Raw genomic sequence first — 12472 nt, 5'->3', positions numbered from 1 at the left:
ATTTGTAGAAAACTAGATATAATACAATGCTAGAGATTTTTTGTGTGTGGATGAGAACAGGTTCTAATCCACTGAATATGATAATACTTATTTCTTTCATCGTATTGTACAATTTTATATTCGTAGAAAGCTGGATATAATACGATGCTAGACATAGTTTTTTTGGTATGGATGAGAACCGGTTCCTATCCACCGGATTCGAATGAATACAAGAAAAATAATTCCAAGAATCTTTTTCAAATAATCAAGTGATTGTACAGATATTAAACAAGATGTTCAGGTGAGGATAATTCTTTTTGTAGTGGGGCTTACTTGAGACACTTGGAAAATAAAGCAGAATGACAGTACGATATTCTAAACGAGTGGACAGATTTTTATGAAATTAGTAGCATTTTGAAGCATTTAATTTTCTCTATTGATTTAACTTTTATTTGCATTTTTAAGCCCACAAATGATGGATCTCGTAATTAATTATAAAACTTAGTACTTTTAGTATTTTGTAATATTGAATGATTTTATCATGTGTTTTCTGGAAAATTTCCAAGAAGTCAAAATACATATTTCTGCGCAGCATAAATATGTATATTTGACCTTTTTAAGCCTACGCGTGTAGATTTTAAGAGAGATATAATTTTGTACTCTTTTAGTGGAAAGGCACCCAGATATCCAGGGATGGCATCCTCAATGCATCACGGAGATTTCCACGGCACAACTGAACGTGACTATTCTGGAAACTCAACATACACTACGGCCTGCTTAAATGTCATGTGCAGACCTACGTGTATCCTTAGCCATCCCTGTATGATCAGAAACGCCCACCAATACTCTGTAATTTTCCTATATGTATTATATATTCATTAATTTGTGTAAACTATGATTGTTCTATCCAAAATATATCAGTTCCGCAGAATCAGTCTTTATTGGAGGATCTAATTCCTAATTTTTGCGCAGCTATTACTAGCTGCTATTAACTATCCAGAAACCTTATAAGTCCCCTGTGGGCATCCGTGATTAGTTTGTATTATTTGCGTATCGGAGACGTTAAACAAAGGGATCGAATCGCATCGCTTTCATATTCCCTCAGCCGCAACGTTACCAAGTCAACGAGTAGCTCCGTCACCACCGCTCGAGGCGGACTACAATTGCTTTTTAAAAAACTCAACAAGAACGTCGGATCCGTTACACTTTTATCCAACACTAAAACTTTCAAAGTGTTTTTTGATTATTCTCAATCACATCAAGTCCATTTATACTTTCATTTCATTGATTTCCATATCTTGGTAAAATATGTTAAATTTTTGGTATATCAATATGCAAATAAAAACAGGTCCTTTGGTTGAATAAAAATTTATATCTTGTAAATATATTTAATTTAACTATCATAATGTTAATATTGGTGAGGGAAAATTCAATGTGAGCATTACCAAAATATTAAAATCCATACTTTAAAACTATAAATAAAAATTGTATAGTTACTTTTAAATTTTGTTCATAGAATCTCTAAAAATACCCCTTTTAAAAGTTCCTTATCAACATTTTAAGTATATTTTTCTTATTCTTTTTCATTTAATTTTTATCTTAGCTCATATCAAAACCTTTGTTTTTTGTCCTGTCTTACTTTATTTTTAAAGTAGGAATAACTTTTGTAGGAAATGTTTATTTTTCTTGAAAGGAACCCAGCAAGAAATGCACCAATCTAACTGCTGAAAGACTGCCACAAATAGATCCAATACCCCAAATTTAAAGCCTTCAGCTACAGCCAATCAGAAGGCTGAATCAGCTCAACAACCAATCACAGCTAAGCTAGTATAGTTTCATTTGTTTCTGCTATGAATTTACGCTTACAAATGACAGATTTTTTTCTGAGATTTTGACTATGAAAAGGGGTGTTTGACAAAGATAAGGTTATACTTTTGTGTCTAGGCGACTTAATTTAATATTGTAATTTCTAGTATGGGCAGTGAAAATCTTTCAAAATTTCTATTGCACATAAAATGTAATTCTAAATGCCTAGAACTTTTTTGTTATTGAAGCTGAAGGCTTCCAATTTGGAGTATTGGGTCTTTTTTGGCTGTCTTTCAGCAGTTAAATGCGTTGTATTTCTTGCAGACTTCCTTTTAGTTTTATTCTTAATATTTTGTACAAAGAGAGTATGTTTTAGTTTTTATGTCCTATAAAAATGCAATTTAATATAGCAGCACTGGCTCTTGGAGATGCAATAAAATCCAAGAAAACCTTTGTTAAAAGAAAATATAAAAAGTAACATAAAAAAGGTTTAAAGATTATTTACTTTTTATAGAATTGAATATATAGTTTTTTTTAAATTCCTATAAAAATTAAATATAGATGAAGTTGTCTGGGTATGCACCTATTCTTATACATTCTTTTAATAAACAATACACAAAGGTGTTTCTAAACATAATGTATTGTGTTTATTGGTTAACAAAAACTGAACTTCTTTAAAACTTGATTAACGACTAATGGATTATTTAAAAATTAATTTGGTTACCTTCAAATTTATTAATAGAAAAATTTTGAAGGGAATATTGATTTTCTTTAATTGGAAAAATTATATACCAAGTGGGGGTTTGGAACACAATATATTCCACATAACCTCCAGCTTTTTCTAAAGATACAAATGTGGCATGGTGCCTTCTTCATTCAAGTTTATGCATTTCCATCCCTGTCCACATTCCTATACTTCTCTAGCTGAGTCAGACCTCCACTTATAACCGCCATTATACTCCATCCTGCTGTGTTGAGGGACTAGTTGATTCTATGTAGGCCTTGTGTGAACATTTCACCACCAGCTTACATTTGGTAGACTGTATACCTATATGCTAGGTTGTCGACAGTCTTAGTTCCATATTCCTGTGCACGTGGTTTTCTGTCCTGTACAGAAAACGAGATGTCCAAGCTTTTAATTGATATCATATTTAAATATATCCAATAAATAATCATCCCATTAATCTGCCTATTCTAACCAGTTTATTTACTTAATAAATCTTGTATTTTTTAGAAATACCTTTGTTATATTATTAATATATAATTGCGCCGAAGCTACTCTATACTCGTATTCCGGTCTGTCTGTACATCCCCTCATACGTCATTTTGGCGCAGTCTTGTCTACCACTCAATTTTTGAGGAGGGAAGGTATAGATAATTATTAACATACAGACAAAATCAAACTGTAAAGTAGCTTCGATTGCAAAGTGAAATTAATATTTTCCTGATAACTAAGTTTATTCACGGAAACAGTTTATAGTAACAATTTGTTACAGAATATTGCTAATAATCATTTCGTGGCAAACTGCCAAATAAAGATAAAAAGGAACCCGCCTTTTATTTTCACACTAGTATTTAATTTCACACATTTCCATATTTTCTCCCTAAAACAGGAAGAAAGGGATACTCCCAAGTTCTTAAAAAGTTCGTGGTAGACAAATAAGTGTTAACGAACACTACAGCTCCAGCACCATGACCGATAATGCCAAGAAGGGGGATGATAAAACCAAAACTCCGCCGGCTCCGGCCGTCCCTGATAACACGCAGCCGCAGTCAGACCCACTTTCCCCTGAAAAAATCAAAGAACTCATAACGGAAGCGTTAAATGTTAAATTAAACGAATACTCGTCACATTATAGAGATATAATAAAACAAGAATCCGAGATTATGAAGCTCGAAATAGAAACAAAATGGGCAGGGTTTAAGGACACGGAATCACATCGCAGATTATTAGCCGATACCGACATCTTAGACCTAAAACGTAGGGTATCAAAACTCCCAGCGGACGGAAATCTAGGCCCATTGTTTGCGGAAAAAACGTTAAACGAAAGTCTCAACACGACTCATTTTAACACCATAGGTGATGACTCAATTAATGCCACTTTTTACGACCGGTTATCGGTCCAACAAAAGATAAACGTGACCGAATGGGTCGCCAAGGATAGAATTACAGCCCCAGGTTGTATGGCTTATTCAATTGTAGGCTTTGTAGGTCCGGCGGATAACGACAATTGGATGAATGTAAGAGAAACTTCCCTAACGGAATACGAAAAAACTTTATTAGAAAGGTTTCCCTTTATCCCTGATAGGATTAAGTCGTTAGAGCCTCTCCGTAGATCTACACGGTCTGCACCCAATGTAGCAACAAGACCCTCTACAAGAAGCACACCAGGCACACCCGCGACGGCAGCAACCAGCGCCGACGACGATGATTTTATTAAAGAATGCTTTATTAAGGGACAAAAATGGGATTCCGACTTTGCTAGGGATGCCCCTAGGTGGGACGGTAGAGCCGACTTTGATAATTTCTTTTCTAATTTGTGGAGGGTTGCTAAAACATACAGAATCTGTGACCCAATCCTTTTTAAGGATATTTTATACCAGCGAATTTATGACTCTAGAGGGGAACGATTAGGAGACCTAATTACACCTGAAAGAAATCAGGCCTTATCTGCCTTAAGTTATTACCTGATGATCAGAAGGCTGGTCACTCCTTTCTCGGATCCAGAAGTAGCCTCGCAGTACTTCTATAACCTAAAACAGGAGACTAATCAACCCCTTGACACCTACTTTGAAAACAAACTTAAGGTGTTCAAACTCATGAACCCTGGCATAATACCTAAAAAGAAGTGGAAAGAATTCTACCTTAACGTTAGCAAAAATCTACTGTATTCAAACCTTGCCATGGACATGGCCAATTATGTTGAGAATATGCAATTTTTGGACGACTACAACGCTTACTTAAATAAACTTATTACCCTCGGACAAAGATACGTTAATTGGGACGGGTCTGGCCACATTAGCAAGGAAAACCTTTCGGCTTGCTATTCCCAAGCCATGGAAATGTTCCTACCTAAAAATTCTGCGGAAACGAAAAAACAACCCATAATCAGCATTATCGAAGATAATACCCCCACTAACACAGCAGTGTATAAGGAAAACTTAACCGAAGAACCTGATGAGGTTCCTTCTTGGGTAGATCATGAGGATGATCCTATTGCTTGGGATCAAATCGAGGGCGTCATAGGAGCCTTTAATGGGAGGAGTAAAAATATTAAATGTTGGCATTGTAATATCCCTGGCCACGTAGTGCAGAACTGCAACAAAAAGAAAGCTGGGGAGCCCCCACATCCTGAGTCCCGCTTTGGTAAAACACGAAGTAAATTCACCCCACCTAGAAAAGTTTCAGGTAATAGTAATAAAATACCTGAGCAGTATGCGCGTAAAACCATCAACCAAATGGACCAGGAAGCCAGCGATGAATCTGAAATAGATAAACATGTACAAGCGATTGTTAAAAATCACGTCCATTATATGTAAAAGATAAATGGATATATGCGATATTAATTGTCCCTATCCTAGAAAATAAAAATTGGCTGAATGAATTTCATATTTTGATATGGAAAGATAAACAAAATATCCCATGTCAAGCTAAACTTGCAAATTCCTTAATATCAAATATCCCTTACCAGGCAATGCTTTGGCGCGGGAAAATAAAACAAATTGTTATTATTAAGTATGACTAAGCAACATAAAATAAACTCCTTCCCCTCCTTTCCCTATCCAACTGTAGCTGATACAGGAAATTGGGGGAAATAGGGAGGTAACCTGAGGAGCATTTCACATGCACTTAAGATTTCCATTCCTTTTAAAAAATTAATAGTCTTTATAAAGAAGCCAACAAGTGAATACTTATTTACTATTTAGTAGTACTTATTTTTGATATCGCATGATCTATTTAAAATGTAAATAGCGTATATTTTTAAGTGTATATACATATGAATCTAAAACATTTGAATTCGATTTTTAACCGCTAGGGGACTGTAAGCAAATTATCTGTATATAAACAATGATTTTAGAGCTAAATCCTCAGTATCAATTTTATTTGAAAGTTGCACATTTTCAGTTCATTTTCAGCAATTATGTATAATAACGGATTTGTATGGGTTAATATCATTGTATTCTGCACAGTGACAATAATAGAACTATATTTAATTTATTATGTATCCGAAAGATGTCGCCTCGAGTGCTACCGCGGTCCATATAAATAGATAATAAGAAAAAGGGGGGGGGTCTACTGGAAAATCTGTATAAATACGAGTGAATACCCAAATCTAATTCAGTTGTTCAGAAAGATTTTTAATTATCTTTTCCTCTCTGATTTTTTGAGCTGCAATCAAGCAGCATTTAAAAATTAAAAACTTAAATCACTTAAAACGTGATTAATAAAATCTTAAATTATTTCAATTAATATTTGATTGAATTATTTTTCACTAGGACTACTAGCAAATTAAAAATATCTTAGTTCTATTAACTTCCGCTAGGATAATCAGCGGAATAAAGGGCCACTATATAAAAGTGAATGCATATTGTTCTACCCCATAGGTGGAAAAAACTTTTTAAATTAAGTATAAATACTAACAATATCAGAATAATAAATCAGTCATGGTTGATCCTCTTTATTATATTAGTCATATCTAATATTTTTTGAGCTGTAACACAGCGCTAACTTTATATTATTTAAAATTGTGATTCAAATACTAAACTAGTAAAACTATAATTTGTATAAATACAGACAGAAGTCAAAAAATAATTCAGTCGGTTTTTAATGTCTTGTTAGTTGCAAGCTGAACACTTATTTTTAAGCTACTTTGTAGCCTTTCAATCTTTCAAAAAAAAAAAAAAAATTTAGTTCAATTTTACTCCGATAGGTCTTTATCACATATCCAGGTATATAAATAAGGACCCGTACTAAAGTTTAGTAGTTTCTTTAGAACTATCAACATTCTTATGCTTATTAAAAAATTTCTCGAGCTAAAAAGCGCTAAATAAAACTTAATGAAACCCAGGAAGTTATATAAAATTATTTTAACAATTAACCACATTGTTAAAACATTTCATTATTTAAAAAGATTCGACAAACAACTATACCTGGAGCACAGGAAATCTCTGTGTGAGGATTACCACCGTTTAACCGCTGGGGTTGGGATCTTGGAAGATATGCATCTTAGGTTTCGCCTAAAAATATAATTAATTTTATAATGCCAATCTGTGCAAAACTAAAAGTTTTTAATCCCGCGGGGTGGGGAATTCCTGCAACACGCTTTAGTGGATACAGGAAATAACTTTAGGTCCCTTATTTCTAAAGAAATCTTAGATGATAATAAAATCACATTTACCCCTGCCAATCTTAGCGCCCTGTCCGTAGATTTAAAACCAGTAAATATCATAGGACACGTAAACTTAAAATTCAGTTTTGATGGATCAGATAAAATATTCGAGGAAACATTTTACATCCCTGAAACGACGTCTAAAATTATAAATTTAGGATATGAATTTCTTAAAGTTAATCGAATTAATTTGCTCCTAGATAAGTTTTCATTTGAGCTCCCCACTGGCGAGCAAATTCCAATAGAAAATTCAACAATTAACATAGTTGAAGAGAGTAAAAACATACCCTTAATTCCTACAAACAATGTTCATACAGAACAAAATTCCCTTATCCCAGGAATAAATTGGAGTAACAAGGGGGGGACTGGGACATTAAAGCAAAATAAAACATGCGTAAAACTAGCAAAGAAAACAACATTTCTGCCGGGAGGAAATACAACGGTAATAACAATACCTACCCGCCGAAAAAACGGGAAGCTGTATATATCTCCAAATAATTCTAAAATGACAAGCCATAACGGCTTGATGCTTATGGAGGGTATTTATAATGTAAATGAGAAGGGAGAATGTTGGGTAAATTTTGTTAATTTAGCAGGAAAAAATATTACCTTACTGAATAACGTTAAAGTTGGATATTGTTTTGAATTTGAATCAGATCCCCAGAATTCCTGCAATAAAAATATTAATCAAATAAATGAATTGTCAGGAACTACACTTCTTAAAAGAATTAAATTCATTAAAGAAAAATTAGACTTAGAAAATAGCGACTTAATCAGAAATAACCCAGGGATGAAGGAAAAGGTAGTAAAATTATGCCTTGATCATTTCGATATATTTTCGGTTGACGATGCCGATATCGGTAACTGCGACCTCTTACAGTATAAAATAGACTTGATCCCCGGGGCCAAACCTACTAAGGCTAGAAACATTCAATTAAACCCTTTGTACGAAGCCAAATTAAAAGAACAAATTGAAAATTGGTTAAGGGGGGGCGTCATTGAGGAGGGCTACAGCGAGTGGTCCTCCCCGATCTTTGCCGTAAAGAAAAAACCGACGGCTGGGGGGGAGGGTAAACTTAGGTTTGTAATAGATTTTCGTGCGCTTAATAGTGTAACACGAAAAATTAACTGGCCCCTTCCCTTGATTTCTAGTAATTTAGAAAAATTAGGCACTGGCAATGTATTTAGCACTCTCGATTTGACTAGCGCCTTCCATGCGCTAGCCATTTCAGAGGAAAGTAAACATTTGACGGCGTTCACAGCCCTTAACCGGCAGTATCTTTTCAAGAAACTGCCGTTTGGACTGTGTAACGCGCCAAGTGTTTTCTGCCATTTGATGGACAGAGTCCTAACCCTTATCCTTGGCTTGTACGAATTCATAATTTCTTACCTTGATGATCTTATTATATTCTCAAAAAATGTTGATGAACATCTGAAACATCTCAGAAAACTCTTCGGAGTCCTAAAAATAGCAAAACTGAAGTTAAATCTAGCCAAATGTAAATTTTTTACATCTGAATGTACATATTTAGGTCATATAGTCAGTTCCCAGGGACTTAAAATGAACCCCGCATACTTAGAACAGATTAAAAATTGGAGCAGGCCCAGGACAGGCAAGGAACTCCAGCGTTTCCTGGGCTTCTCCAATTATTATAGGGCTTATTTCCCATCCTATGCAAAAAATTCTTGTACTCTAGATGAACACAGAAACGATAAAGTTATCGAATGGACCGATTCCCTATCAAAAGATTGGGAAAATTTTATAAATATGTTCTCAAATTCTATAAGTAAAGGTTATCCCCAGTGGGATAACACAAACCCCTTTATAGTAGATGTAGATTTTTCTACAAGTTATTTCGCTGGAATTCTCAGCCAAAAACAGGGGGGTGAAGAAAGAATTATTGGAATATGTTCCAAAAAATGTAACTGGGCAGAGAAAAACTATCCAAGTTATAAAGGCGAGTTAGCATGCCTAGTATTTGTTCTTAAAACCTTTCTCCATTATTTAAGATTTAGAAACTTTATTGTACGAACAGATTCGATTTCCTTAGTTCATTACAAAAAATGGCAAAAAGGGACAATAAATGGGGTAACTCTGCGTTGGATTTTCTTTATCCAAAGTTTCGACTTTACAGTAATTCATAGGAAGGGTAAGGACCATTGCAATGCCGACAATCTATCTAGAGGGCAATTTTTATGCAAAGAACATAAGGAAACCGATTGTGAAAAATGCACTAGTTCATTTACCTTAGATCCTTATGAACAGGATTGTCCCTACCAAGACCAGATTTTTGAGTTACATGCGGCGTCTGAAGTCGGTGTGCACAATGTCTGGCAATCTGAAACACAAAAAGATCAAGTATTATCTGACATTCGTAGGTAGATATTTGAAAAAAAGAAGTTGTCGAGTTTTGAAAGAGCAGAACTAACTGGCCGGAAAGAGGTCCTTTTTAAATTAATAGAACATTTATATGTTATGGAAGGACTTCTAATATTTAGACAACCTCTTAGCAATCGAACATTCATTGAAATACCCGTCGTACCCATTGGATTATATAATAAAGTTTTTGAATTAGCACATAATAATATTATAGGTCACAAGGGGGTTAATGAAACAATACGCAAAATAAATGAAAGATTCTTCCTTATAGGAATTAATAAGTTTGTAGAATCACGCATTAAAAATTGTATCACCTGCCTAAGAAAAATAGGACAGGTACCTAAACATAAACAACCCATCACCCATTCAGCCATTAGTCACGAGATTTTTGGCCAAGTATCAGTAGACCTTATCGGTCCCTTAACCCCTAACTACTTTCAAGGACAACATGTCCGCTACATATTTATCCTAGTTGACCTATTCTCTAGGTACATAATCGCTCACCCTATCAAAGACGCCACCGTAGAGAGCACGGTAAAAGTAATTCTTGAACAGGTGGTACCCACCTACGGCTTATTTCGGTCATTGAGGAGTGACAGGGGAACAAATTTCACGGGGGAAGTTTTCAAAAAAGTTATGGATGAATTAGGTATCGAAACTAAACTTATTCCCCCAAGAAACCCTAATAGTAACCCATGCGAAAGGCATAATCAAAGCATTTATGCAGGTCTAAGATCTGATGACCGATTCGAAAGTAAAGACTGGGCAAGAAAATTAGCTTTGACCACTTTTGTAATTAACGCAAGTACGTCTAGAAGAACGGGGTATACGCCATATTACCTTATGTTCGGCAGACAACCAACTCTTAATCTCGATTTCTTTTCACCAATTCTGCAGAACAGGCAAGACATTGATTGCAGGTCTTACTTAAACTACCTAAAAAATTTGGAAGAAATTATTGCACAGGTTTCCAAAAAATCTAAAATCTATTTAGAATTTCAAAATAAATCTAGAAAGGCTTCATCCCCCATTTTCGTTAACGACGTATGCTTTGCCTTTTTTAACCTAGTCAAGATAGGGGTCAGCAAAAAATTGCAATCTTTCTATGGGGGTCCTTTTATTGTAACAAAAAAATTCTCAGAGGCCCTTTTTGAACTTAGTCCCTTTGGGTCAAATCCAATAAAAACTAACCAAGTTGTTAGCAGAGATAAAATACGAAAAATAGATTCTAAAGTAGAATTATTGGGGGAAACACTTTCCTTTAACGTCTTTCCAATTGAAGAAATTGTCCCGTCTGAGGAAATAACATTGACCATAGATAATACCGGACAAACCGAAATAAACGATAATAAAGGTATAGAAAACGACGATTTTACCTACCTAGATAATGATAGCGATGAATTTATCGAAGAAAACCCTGAAATTAATCAGGATGTACCCCAAGGGGAGGTGGATTGCGATGGGGGAGGGGATATAATGGAAAAAAACTCACCACTTGAGCCACAGCCCAAAAACCAAGAATCCCCTGGCGTAGATCGGTCATCCGGTCCTAACATCCATGTCGAAAATAGTTTCTTAGAAGAGACTGTCCCGTCCGAGGCATCTTTCTTCGCGCAACGACCCAAACAATCCAGCCCTGAAAAAGTTATTAATGTTAACAAACAAAGCATAGTACCTAAATATATATTAGAAGAAGAAAGAAAAACTAGGTCACAAGGGGGGGATAACCGCATACACGTCCAAATCGGACTGCATAACCCAATTAAAAGGAAGAAATAAAATGTATATAAAAAAAAAATTGGCAAATGTATATAGCTTAATTTATGTATGTATAATAATGAAAGTAAACAAAAAAAAAAAAAAAAATATACGTTAAAACTAACGAATTAACATATTTCAGAGAAAACAAGAAGCATAAAAATAAAATGCAGCATCATTTGGCAAAAGCACCAGGAGCCCGAGGTAAATTTATTTTGGGATTCTTGGGGCTTTTTATTATTTTGGCAAAATCAAATGCGTCCGAAATAATACAAATAGATGCGACTCAATGTGTAGCAAACGAAAACCCGCGTTTGAAAATCTCTGAATGCGCTGCGTTTCTTAATATTACTAATATTGAACAAAAGCAATTTCACCTGCTTCAAAAGGTTGAAAGAAAAATTATACCTGGAATTCGTTGCCACCTCCGAACCAGTACTCACTACTGGTATTGTGGCAGATATAGCCACGTCCACCTCGCTGCTCCAGCACTGGTGGAGATACCGAGCCTCGTATCTTATGAAGACTGTTACACCATGTCCAAAACTAAAATATTTAACTTTGAAGGAAAATCAGTCTCAGTGTATGAACACCAGATGTCATACACGCGTTTCATTGTAAACGGGACGCTTTCTTACCCCAACGACCTCCTTAACGGCATTGACCCCGCCTGCGAGGGACACGGCGTAGCCATTAACGGCATTTTTATCCCTGGGACATTTGAGGAAAAACAAATAGGGGTCCAGGCTGAACCTGTTGAATTATTACAAACAAAGGCGGGCTGTTACCTGGGTAGTCACTGGGTGGGAAACAATTGTCTAGATCACAATCTTAGATTAGGCTACGATCGAATTATCTCAGATGATAAATCTGATAACGCACAAAAATTCACTTCTCCTTGGCGAACGGTAGACATCTTTAATATTTCATTGTTTACATTTGAGGGAGAACAGGGTGACCAAAAATATCTAGTGATCAATCCCCAAATTACGCTAGCGTTAGAACTTAAAGATAAAAGACATTTTGAAAATCTAATTCCTGAATTATCTTATTACAAAACTAATATTGATAACTTAATGGTATGGTTCACAAACTCTGTAAAACCATATTTTCCACTTTTAAACGCTAAGGAAAAAGATGACATGCTACCACTAGAGAT

This window comes from Acartia tonsa, chromosome 12 (assembly GCF_053477335.1).
Source record: "Acartia tonsa isolate MP-2025a chromosome 12, ASM5347733v1, whole genome shotgun sequence".
Lineage (NCBI taxonomy): Eukaryota > Metazoa > Arthropoda > Copepoda > Calanoida > Acartiidae > Acartia > Acartia tonsa.
This window is presented reverse-complemented; position numbering follows the sequence as displayed.